This window comes from Zalophus californianus, chromosome 7, assembly GCF_009762305.2.
Source record: "Zalophus californianus isolate mZalCal1 chromosome 7, mZalCal1.pri.v2, whole genome shotgun sequence".
Lineage (NCBI taxonomy): Eukaryota > Metazoa > Chordata > Mammalia > Carnivora > Otariidae > Zalophus > Zalophus californianus.
This window is the reverse complement of record NC_045601.1, coordinates 38,768,336-38,781,093: the sequence shown is the minus strand read 5'-3', so window position 1 is coordinate 38,781,093 and position 12,758 is coordinate 38,768,336.

Here is a 12,758-nt window from a genome sequence, read left to right as displayed (position 1 = left end):
GATTAAGTTTCTGAGCCATCCCTGAAAGCCCCTGCTCCTTCTCACAGTGTGTTTGATTATGTCATTGACAAGGAAACCCTATCAAATTTACATGAAGACCACGCTGGTGTTCTGTGCTATGCAGGGACACAGTGTCAGCAGTAAAAAGAAATTGCCAGGTCATGGCTCCATTTCAGCTCAGCCATAGGTGGCATGTATTTTCATTATCCCCTAACGCTAAGGGTTCTTTTATGAGACTGCCTGGAATAGACTTGTTGTCATTTAGAGAACTTTTTTTTTCCCTTTCTATCTGGAATTTAGAGTTAGCATCAGGCTAATAGCTGACAGAGGTGTTAGGGCACTATATTAAAAACCTTTGCTTAACATAGGTAGGGTTTTTCATTTTTTTTAAGGCCAAATTTTTTAAAATAAAATAATTTAAAATATTTATTTATTCCTTATTCCTTTGATGACATAATCTTTGACAACCCTCTCAGTGGAGCATGTTGGGGTGGGATGGGCAAGTAGAAAAGATTAACCCCTGGCATTTGTGATTGCACAACCATGATTTCACTGTCCAGATGAAGGGGATAGAAGGTAGGGGGCTTAGACTGCTCCCTGCTCGGGCCGTCTCAGGCTTGAGCTGCTGTTGGGGTTCCTCTCACTACACACAGACACAGCAGCCCCCCGAAGCCAAAATGCAGAAATCGATTGAAAACAAAAAAGGCTTTGAGGCGGCATTCCAAGAAGCTGGAGATCAGCTTGTAGTATTTGACTTCTTGGCCACACAGTGAGTCTTGTAAATGATCAAGCCTGTTTTTACTTTTGTTCCCTGTGTGAAAGGGATGTTGATGTGGTTCATTGTGGATGACTGTCAGGATGTGGCTTCTCACTGTGAGGTCCAATGCACACAATATCTCCGTCGCATAAAAAGAGACAAAAGTTAATAAAGCAACTCTATCTAGGTACCCTAAAGAAAGGATTCCGGCCTCGAGTTCTCAGATAGGGTGTGCATTTGGTAAATAATAAATGGTATTTTTTGATGGTACCAAGATCTTCATTTGGTAACTGTTAAAATCATAATCTCTAATACAGTGAGGGAAACAGCTAACATTCCATTGTACTATAACGAGTGGACCATAAACTCAGAAATACAAACTCATTTTAAGTAGGTCACATTGCAAGACAAACTTTTTTGAGATCCAAACCCATTTATTACAGAGACAATAAACTAAAGCCCACGGAGGTAAGAAATTACTCAAATTTACCATTTGTCCTGAAAACGCAAACAACTCGCCATTCTACACCAAATTCTGGTATGTGTACTCTGGTCAGAGTAGAATAAACAAAATCCCAGACAATGGGGATCTGTCACCTGATGCTGGACTGCTAAATCAGAATGAACCTTCATCAGGAAGACCCTAAGACAGTATAAGATCATGAAGTGTGTCTGAATTATTGTGTATTGGGTTCCATATAGTCTCAATGTGAAATATGTTTAAATATGTTCTGTTCTCTTCCAATTCTTTTAAAAACTAGTAACTTGTACCCCTATGTAAACATAGTCAACCAATTATGTTTGTTTTCAGGGTTAGAAGTATTTCTGTTATTTCTTTTTTTTTTTAAGATTCTATTTATTCATATGACACAGAAAGAGAGTGAGCATAAGCAGGGGGAGCAGCAGAGAGAGAGGGAGAAGCAGACTCTCTGCTGAGCAGGGAGCCCAATGAGGGACTCGATCCCAGAACCCTGGGATCATGACCTGAGCCCAAGGCAGTCGTGTAACTGACTGAGCCACCCAGGCGCCCCCTGTTATTTCTTTTATAATACATTTATGAATAGTTAATATTAGAGAGATTGAGATTACTTAAAGCGTTCCATCACGAAAATACTGTGATTGTCAAGATAATCTTCCTTCAGACAGTTTATCTGTCTTTGATAAAATTTCAGCATTAAACACTTGTACTCGGAAAGCTTTGATATCGAGACATTTACATTGTGAAAAATGAAGCCCCGGTTACCCTCCTCACCTGCGAATCTTTGCTTAGGATGCACAGTCAGTCCTCTTTCCATTCTCTTACGTCTTCCCTCCACCCACTCCCAAGACGGGAAAGAATAAAATCTGTGATTGATATATTATGTCCAATTTAAAACATGCTAGTATCTTGAAACAATCACTTTTGATAACTATAAAAGCAAGATCTCTAAGACATTTATGTACTCTAGGCCTTTTAATTCAGCAAAAACTTGAACTAGATAATGCATTCAAGGATCTCATTTGCCACTGAAATCTGCGCAGGTATCATGAGTTATGCCTGCCAATGACAACAAAGAAAATGAAGGGGAGTTCCTCTGAAAAAGGACCACTTTTTACATTGTTTAGAATTGTAATGAAGGTTATTTTTAAAAATCCTCAAACATGGATTTAGAAGCAAATGAGCCTAAAATTTTAATAGGTATTGAAAGTTTATTTCTATAAGATAAATCCAAAGAGGAAAAATCCTTTTATAAGCCCCATGTTGATGTTCTGACACAGTCCAAACCTTTATTAAAATTAATGTAAGCCTTCTCTATAATGAGAGCACAAGATTGTGGCACCTTAATAATAAAAGTTATATTTTTTAACCTCTCATTCGATCCTCAAATGAATTTAAGCTGTAACAGCAATGGAATAAAACAACTTCCAAAAAAAGATTGCAAATTGATGCTGTCACCCCAAGGATGATGGATTGATTCAATTAATCAGTAAGTCTTTTCTAAGAGTCCTTCAGGGAGTTATTTACCAGAGGCATACCCTGTTTATTCCCCTCCCATGTGCCTGTCATTTTTCTTCATTATTCTTCTAGTTTTACTCATTATATCCTTTGGGGATATGTTGATCTCCACCTGCAGAGAGGTTTTGCACACTGCTGTCTAGACATAAATCTTCTGAGCCTCAAACTAGAGGCCACCAGAACACCTGAGCCTCTTGTCATTGTTATCTCAGGCTGACCAAAACTCTCAGGATGAAGTTGAGCAAATGGACACTGAGTTACAAATGATAAGTCACTGGGAACCTATTAAACTGAGTGAAGATTATGAGAATTCCTCCATTGGCAAAGATGTAACAACTCTGTGTTGCAGACACCCATGGCACTAGTCCATCTGCAAAAGCAGATAGGGCGGAGCCGGAGGGTTGAGAGGCTGGGGCCTATGCTAATAATTCATAGGAAAACAAACCAGATTTGGTGTTTGTATTGTTTTGAGTCCTGAAAGGCAAATATTTTTTTTTTTTTAAGATTTTATTTATTTATTTGACAGAGAGAGATACAGTGAGAGAAGGAACACAAGCAGAGGGAGAGGGAGAAGCAGGCTTCCCGTGGAGCAGGGGAGCCCGATGCGGGCCTCGATCCCAGGACCCTGGGATCATGACCTGAGTCAAAGGCAGACGCTTAACGACTGAGCCACCCAGGCGCCCCTGAAAGGCAAATATTCTTAGACATGACACATTTCCATTTCTAATGAGCCAGAGAGCTGCTAAATCTTGGTATCAGGGGTGCTTACACAGTTTGTGAGACCCAGTGAAAAAGGAAAATGTGAGGCCCTGTTCAAAGAGTAGGAAAAAAGTGCTACTAAGGGTACTAAGATAGGGGCACCTGGGTGGCTCAGTTGGTGAAGCGTCTGCCTTTGGCTCTGGTCATGATCCCAGGGTCCTAGGATCGAGTCCCAAATTGAGCTCCCTGCTCCGAGGAAAGTCTGCTCCTCCCTTTCTCTCTGCCCCTTCCTGCTGCTTGTGCTCTCTCTCTCTCAAATAAATAAATAAAATCTTTAAAAAATAAGGGTACTGAAATATGACAATTTTTCCTTGGGGCCCCTGGGTGGCTCAGTCAGTCAAGCATCTGACTCTTTATTTTTTCTTTTAAGATATTATTTATTTATTTGAGACAGAGAGAGAGAGGGAGAGAGAGAGAGCACAAGGGGTGGGGAGGGGCAGAGGGAGAGGTAGAAGCAGACTCCCCACTGAGCAGGGAGCCCAATGTGGGTCTTGATTCCAGGACCCTGAGATCATGATCTGAGCCAAAGGTAAATGCTTAACAGACTGAGCCACCCAGGCGCCCCAAGTGTCTGACTCTTGATCTCAGCTCAGGTCTTGATCTCAGGGTTGTGAGTTCAAGCCCCGCAAAATAAAGGTTTTTTTCCTTTATTTATTTATTTACTTATTTATTTTTTCAGATTTTTTTTTTCAAGTAATCTCTACACACAGTGCAGGGCTCAAACTCATAACCCTGAGACCAAGAGTCACATGCTCTGCCGACTAAGCCAGTCAGGCACCCCAAAGACTTTTCCTGTAAAAGTATTTTATTATTTATAAAACATAATAAAGGTAAATAGTAACACATAAATAACAATATAAAATATAGATAATAAAAAATATTTTTGGTGTCATCATTTTAAATAATACAATGAATATACTTTATTAATGGGACATCTTGGATCATAAGATGTTTGATCCACCTTTCTACAACTTAATATTGAGTCGTCAAAATGTAAACTTTCAACCAGCTAAGTTTCAATCACTATAAATGAATGTGGTCAATGAAAAGAGGTCAGTCACTCTTGGCAAAGGCATCACAACTTTTGATAATTTTTATAAAATTACATTTTTTTATAATTTTTAGTCTTGAGAAGAATTTTCCTGCTGCTTCCACTGTTATTAGAACCATGAAGAACATTTTATAAACCGTGACAGCATTGAGATAAATTTCTGATCGATTACTTTTAAATACACATTTTAATCATTTGAGTTAATGGTTCACAGGACAATTTTTCTAAAAAGACTTCATAAAAATCACTTTCGTGTAAGTCTGAGTCAAATTTTAAAGAAAAAAATTTACAGTAGCATCTTTATGTTTTCTCTGACATTTCCTGTGACTTATTGTTCAAGAAACTGAAAATGGCTTCATGGTTTCCGTGTACTTGAAAACACCCACTTAAATAATCTATTGCTATATATTCATTTACAAGAAAAATAATTTTAAAATTGCCTTTCTCATTAATAATTTGCTCATCTGAAGTATCATGTGAAAAGAGAGTTACTTTCTGTCTACTGCTATTCCTACAACCTTTACTTTTTATGGGTAAGCCTGTGGATGTGTTTTACAATATTACAGCAGTTCTCAAAGCCAGAGCCTCCAAGCTCTTTGAATAATTCTAATAGCTGTCTGATATGCTTTATTAAATGTTGATGTGTACACTTCCATCTGACAATAATTTACTGACAACGCTTACTGCCCGAGCACCAGCTGTCGCCGTCCCCTCGAAGCCGCAGTGTCCAAGTGCGCACGAGCCGCGGGGGGCAAGCGCTCTTGGGAATTAATAGGTACGTTGGCCTCCCCCAGTTCCTAGGGCCACCCAGGGCCCCTGCTCTCCCCCAGGGGTAAAGCAGCCACTTTTGCAGCCCTTGCTGCCACTGTCACCACTGCCAATCTGGCCCCGGGTCACTGCCCCGCCCAGCAGCTCTCTCCACTGCCCTGAGGTGGGCCAGACCAATGGCGGTGCGCGCTGCACGCTGTGCCCAGGGGCCTGAGCCAGTGCCCTCCAGTACTGCTGCTCGATCACAAGCCGTCATGCAAGCTGTCACCCCAGGGTATCTTGTCTGCTCACCACATGCTCAAGAAAAACATATTAAGAATTTCACGAAGAGGAGAGTAGGAAGTTAAGCCAAGCGCCAGACTCCCCTGAGCGCGGGGACCATGTACAATGAGGCGTGTCACATGCCCTCCCAACCTTGACGCTAGGTAGCCCTGCTTGCTGCAGAAGCTACATCTACCCCCGCTTCAAACTTACCCCCATTTTGTTACGGAAATAAATGGAACTAGGATATTTCATTTATTATTAAAAATAGGCCTGGGATGTTTTCACCAAGAATGAAAGGATGATCCTGTCCCCCAAAAAAGAACAAAACATAAAAAGGATAGATTGGATGTCTTGGACACCAAGGCTGGTGAGTATTTTCACACTTCCCAATGAATTGGATCAAACATCTAGTTACAGGCATAATTAGTCAGGTTTTCATTAAAATTCTATGACAGGAAGGAGTTTTATCGTGATAATTGAAATCCATTATGGTGCATGGGCACTAACATTTCATGGCCATAAGTCAATGTGGTTCTGCAAGTTTAAGAATAAATCTCAAGAATAACAACAAAGATCTCTAAATCCTTCCCACTAAAATTCCAAAATCAGAATTGTTGAGGTTGGTGATAGTATATGTCTAATACATTTAAAATAAGATGGATATATTGTTGAAATGCATTTAGAAACTGAAAATAGGGGCACCTGGGTGGCTCAGTCAGTTCAACATCCTTGGTTTCAGTTCAGGTCATGATCTCATAGGTCCTGAGAAGGAACCTCGAACCCCACCTAGAGCTCCTCGCTCAGTGGGGAGTCTCCTTGCAGTTCTCTCCCTCTGCCCCTCCCTCCATTCACTCAACCATGTGTGCCTGAGCTCTCTCTCTAAAATAAATAAATCTTAAAAAAGAAAAGAAACTGAGGGGCGCCTGGGTGCCTCAGTCATTAAGCGTCTGCCTTCAGCTCAGGTCGTGATCCCAGGGTCCTGGGATCGAGCCCCGCATCAGGCTCCCTGCTAGGCGGGAGGCCTGCTTCTCCCTCCACCACTCCCCCTGCTTGCGTTCCCTCTCTCCCGTCTCTCTCTGTCAATGTCAAATAAATAAATAAATAAATAATCTTTAAAAAAAAAAAAAAGAAACTGAAAATATACCTAATTATAATGTATTGTGAATCAAGACACCATGTGCCAAAAGAATAAATTGAAATAACTATATTCTAAGTAACAGAGATTTTTTCCTTCATATTTCTCTGTGTGGGCATATATTGGAAGTACTGTAGTAGCAAAGTCCCCTCCCTAACTCCTTTTTTCTCTTTTTCAACATTTTGCAGCAAAAGATGACATTAAAGCTCTAAGCACCACACAGTACTCTACATGGTCATAGCATCTAAGTGACAGATCCAAACCTGACAATCTGTCTGCAGAGCCCACAGCTCTAACTTCTACTAAACAAAATCTCCAGAGAGCAGGATGCAGATGCGAGTAGCTATGCTTCCCTTTGATATCAAAGAAGATCTGTCTCTGATTATAGTCATTCTCACCCATTCATTCACAGAATATGCAGTTCTGCCCTTATTCAGACAACTTCTTTCCTTCCATCTACCGCACCTCCCCAAACACTTTACATTGAGACATGCAGTGAGGTTTCTTAACGATGAAGGCTGTTAGGCAGAGGGTGGACTTCAGGGGAAAACTCCGGAATTATCCCTCCCTCAGGGGCACCATGGCTTACATGTCATCCATTTAAGCCCTCATGACCATAGGCCCCCACCAACAGTCTTCCCCTGTCTGTACAGAGAGAAACAAAAGCACAATAAATCTTGGGAAACATGGTCAACTCTGAAGGAAAACAAGACACTTGTAATATATTGTGTTCATAAATTCTCTTCTCCATAAGTCCCACTTTGGTTGTGCCTGACATTTAAAATTGAAACTCACGGAGAAGTGCTGAGCTAGATTGAAAAGGGGTATGGATGGGCAGTAAACCAGGACTTAAGTTTTTGTTGCCAGTGTCATTCATTCTTACAGACAGAATGTAATATCACTACAAAAAGTCACATCTTCTTAAAGGACTATTTATATTAAAAGGCTAAACAAAAACTGAAACAAGTCTCTACAGTTTTCCACCACTCCTGCCAAGCAGAATGGTATTCCCTCATCCCTAGGCTCATCAAATGTCTACTGGCAATTTCTCCTTTGCAACTAAAAGCCAGGTATGTGAACAGAAAGAAAATATGTATTTCCTTAAAAAAACTTACCTACTGATTCATCTTCTCTTATATTTTGTCCATAAAAGTCAAGAACATTTTATATGTATTATTGGTTGTTGGTGGGTGGTCACAAATTTTCTTCAGTCTTGCTTTGGTTGACAACTTCTATTTGTATTAAAGGAGATGAAACACACACAATTGATATGACCCTCAAATTTTAATTCTAGATAATAAATCACTGTGCTAGTTTCCTGCTGTTGTGGTAGCAAGTTAGCACAACTTGGTAATTTAAAACAACACAAACTGGGTGCCTGGGTGGCTCGGTCAGTTGAGCGACTGCCTTCCGCTCAGGTCATGATCCCGGAGTCCTGGGAACGAGTCCCACATGGGGCTCCCAGCTCAGTGAGGAGCCTGATTCTCCCTCTGACCCTCTCCCCTCTCATGCTGTTTCTCTCTCCCTCCCTCTCTCTCTCTCTCTCAAATAAATAAATAAATAAATAAAATCTTTTTGAAAAAAAAATACAAAACCACAAACTTATTATGATACCCTTCCAGAGATCAGAAGTCCTAAATGGGTTTCCCCTGGCTGAAATCAAGGTGTCAGCAGGATTTTGTTCCCCTGGAGGCTCCAGAGAAGAATCCATTTCTTTCCCTTTTCCAAATTCTAAAAGCGGCCTACACTCCTTGGCTAGAGTCCCTTTGGTCCACCTTGAAAATCAGAAGTACAACATCTTCTTCTCTCCCTGTGACATCACATCTCTCTCTGACACTGTCCTCCAACCTCCCTATTATAAAGGACCCTTTTGATTATATTGGATAATCCAGGATAATCTTCCCATCTCAAAATTCTTAATCACATCTATAAAAGGGACTACAAAAGTCCCTTTGTTGTGTGAGGTAACATATTCATAGGTTTCAGGGATTAAGCCACAGACATTTTGGAGAGCCATTATTCCATCTACCATAATCACCTACATCTCTACCTAGGTACTACCCACACGCCCTGATGAAAGATGTTCTTCCTGAGAGTTAGCATTTCTCACTGCTGATATAGAGTATGTAGGATATTAAAAATCTTTAAGAATTCACAGACAGAACTCTGTAAAGAAGCTCAAATCCTCTGCTTTCTGGCAGTAAGAGTTAGAATCCCGGAATGGTAAGGTTGGGCAGAAGATGAACCAGTCACATCTTTTTGCAACACAGGAGATCGTTGCATTTTAGGTTGGTGACGCCCAAGTGGACGAGCTCAGTGAGACTTTCAGAGCATGTGAGACTGCTATTTCTACTATATCACTTTGTTGCTAATAACCTGTAAAATCCAACTTATTTTTAATAAATCACTTCTAAAGACTAAGTGTGACTGAAAGAAAAAGAAAAGTCTCTAGGATGGATTAGCTGCTGTCTATCTTCTTATGATATTTTTACAGGAGTTTTCTATAATATTATGTAACTTATTCATTTGGGTTCACATCGACTTAAGAAAATATTCCTAATGACCTGAACTTTTTTCACAAAAGCATAATAAAACTGATTTTAAGGACTCATTAAATAAAAATAATATTTTAAATGAGCGTATTAAAAGTATAAATACTACAGAAATTTATAAAATGACAAATAAAATCATCCTTCCCATACATTCATCCTATCTCCTCTCTGTAAAGATAATACGTATTCATCTTTTCATGTGCGTCCTTCCAGAAAACACAATGGTTTATAAAATGACATTTGTGCATAATGTTCTGGGTGTGCTTTTTGAAGATGTATAGATGTAAAACTTTGCACATACTGCACTTTACTTTTGTACGCTTGTGAATTTATCAATGCCAATCTACCTCATGATTTTTAATAGATGCTGAGTATATTCTAGGACGTGGAGCATCGTAATTTATCTAACTACTCCCTTAATGATTAATAGAAGAAGGATTCGAAGGTTCTGTTTTGTTTTGGTAACAAAGAGCTTTTGAAAATATATTATTTTTATTTATTTCAGGAAAGGTGATATATGCGCTTGGTTCAAAATTAAAAAGGTCTAACAGAAGTGTGAACTCCTCTTCTTTAAACCTGACTGCTTTCTGGTAGCCATAGACACATTTTGTGGGGCATCTTGCTTTTTTCACTTTAAAAATGTGCAGCCATACCTTGTTTTATTGCACTTCCTTTATTGCATTTGCAGATATTGTATTTTTTACAAGTTGGAGGCTTGTGAAAACCCTGCATTGAGCAAGTCGATCCGCGCCATTTTTCCAACAGTGTTTGCTCACTTCATGTCTCTGTCACATTTTGGTAATTCTCAAAATGTTTCAAACTTTTTCACTCTTATTATATTTGCTATGGTCACCTATGATTTTCACTCTTACTACTGTAATCGCTTCAGGGTGCCAGGAGGAGCACCCATCTAAGATGGCGAACTTAATAAATGTTGTGTTACGAATGCTCCACCCACCAGCTGGTCCATGTCTCTCTCTCACCTGCTCCTCAGGTCTCCCTCTTCCCTGAGACACAAGAGATAGGCTAAAAGCTAGGCCTCTTTTGCAAGAGCAGTGAGCCGAGTTGTGAACGCAAAGGGAAAGTTCTTGAAGGAAATTACAAGGGCACCTCCAATGACTACACGAATGAAAAGAAACTGAAACAGGCTTATTGCTGAGATGGAGAAAGTCTGAGTGGTCTGGATAGAGCGAACCAGCAACAACATTCCCTTAAGCCAAAGCCTAACCTAGAACTAGGCCCTAATTTTATTCAATTCTATGAAGGCTGAGAGAGGTGGGGAAGCTGCAGAGGAAAAGTCAAAGCTCACAAAAATTGATTCCTGAGATATAAGGAAGGAAGTCATCTCTAACATAAAAGTGCAAAGTGAAGAAGCAAACGCTGATAGAGAAGCAGTAGCAAGTTTCCAGAAGATCTAGTGGAGATAATTAATGAAGTTACCTCGACTGAAAAACAGATTTCCAATGTGGATGAAGCAGCCTTATATTGGAAGAAAATGCCATTTAGGACTTCCATAACTAGAAAGGAGAAGTCAGTGTCTCACTTCAAATCTTCCAAAGACAGGCTGACTCTCTCATTAGGGGCTCCTGCAGCTGATGACTCTAAGTTGAAGCCAATGCTCCTTTACTATCCTGAAATCCTCAGGCCCTTAAGAATAAATCTATTCTGCCTATGCTTAATAAATGGAACAATAAAGCCTGGATGACAGCACATCTGTTTACCACATGGTTTACTGAATATTTTGAGCTCTCTGCTGGGAGCTATTGCTCAGAAAAAAAAAAAAAAAAGATTCCTTTCAATATATTACTGTTCTCAATGCACTTGCTCACCCAAGAGCTCTGTTGGAGATGTAAAACAAAATCCATAATGTTTTCATGACTGTTAACACAATATCCATTCCACAGCCCACAGATCAAGGAGCAGGTTCAGTTTTCAAGTCTTATTAATTTAAGAAGTAAATTTCGTGTCTAGTTGTAATAGATAGTGATTCCTCTGATGAATCTGGGCAAAGTACATTGAAAAACTTCTGAAAAGAATTCACTATTCTAGAAAGAATTCACCATGCCATTAAGGACATTTGTAATTCATGGGAAGAAATTACAGCATCAACATTAACAGGAGTTTGGAAGAAGTTGAATCCCACCCTCATGGATGACTCTGAGGGGTTCAGGACTTCAGTAGTGAGAGTAACTGCAGATGTGGTGGAAACAGCAAGAGAACTAGAGTTAGAAGTGGAGCCTGAAGATGTGACTGAATTGCCAAATCTCATGAGAAAACTTGAACAGATGAGGAGCTGCTTCTTATGGATGAGCAAAGAAAGTGGCTTCTTGAGATGGAATCTACTCCTGGTGAAGATGCTATGAAGATTGTTGAAATGACAACAAAGGATTTAGAATACTACATCAACTTAGTTGATAAAGCTACAGCAGGGTTTGAGAGGATTAGCTCCAATTTTGAAAGAGGGTCTACCATGGGTAAAATGCTATTGAACAGCATCGAATGCTATGGAGAAAGCATTTGTGAAAGGGAGAATTAACCCGTGCAGCAAACTTTATTGTCTTATTTTAAGAAATTTCCACAGCACTCCTGGGCTTCAGCAACCACCACCCTGATGAGTTATCCATGCAAGTTATCAAAGCCATCAAAGCAAGACCCTCCACCAGCAAAAAGATTATGACTCACTGAACTCTCAGGTGATGATGATTAGCACATTTTAGCAATATTTTTAATTAAGATATGTATGTTGGTTTTTTTAGACATAATGCTACTGCATACTTAATATGCTACAATACAATTTAAACATAATTTTTTTTTAAGTAGGCTCCACACCCAGAGTGGAGCCCAATGTGGGGCCCGAATTCATGACCCCTGAACTGAGATCGCAATCAGGTCTTGATCTCGGGGTCAAGAGTCAGACTAAGCCATGCAGGCACCCCTAAACATAATTTTATATACACTGGGAAACCAAGAAATTCATTTGATTCCCTTTATTGCAATATCAGCTTTACTGCAGTGGTGTGGAACTGAATAGGCAATATCTTCAAGTTATGCCTGTACCTTGAAGATCTTTCCATAGTGGCACTCAGACTTCAGTGAAATCTATTCCATGTCCATTGATTATCATCAGCTCTGGGAAGAACTGAGGCCTTTAAAAGGACTTCATGGTGAGAAAATTGTATTTCCAAAACATAGGAAATGTACATTTGCTTATGCTAATTCAGATCTTATTATGTAGGCAACCAAGGCTTATTAATAAAAATTTATTCTGAGACCATAAGGAACTCACACAACAAAACACCAAAAAAATCATCCAATTAAAAATGGGCAGGGCGCCTGGGTGGCTCAGATGGTTAAGTGTCTGCCTTCGCCTCAGGTCATGATCCCAGGGTCCTGGGATCGAGTCCCACGTCGGGCTCCCTGCTCCTTGGGAGCCTGCTTCTCCCTCTGCCTCTCTCTCTCTCTCTCTCTCTCTCTCT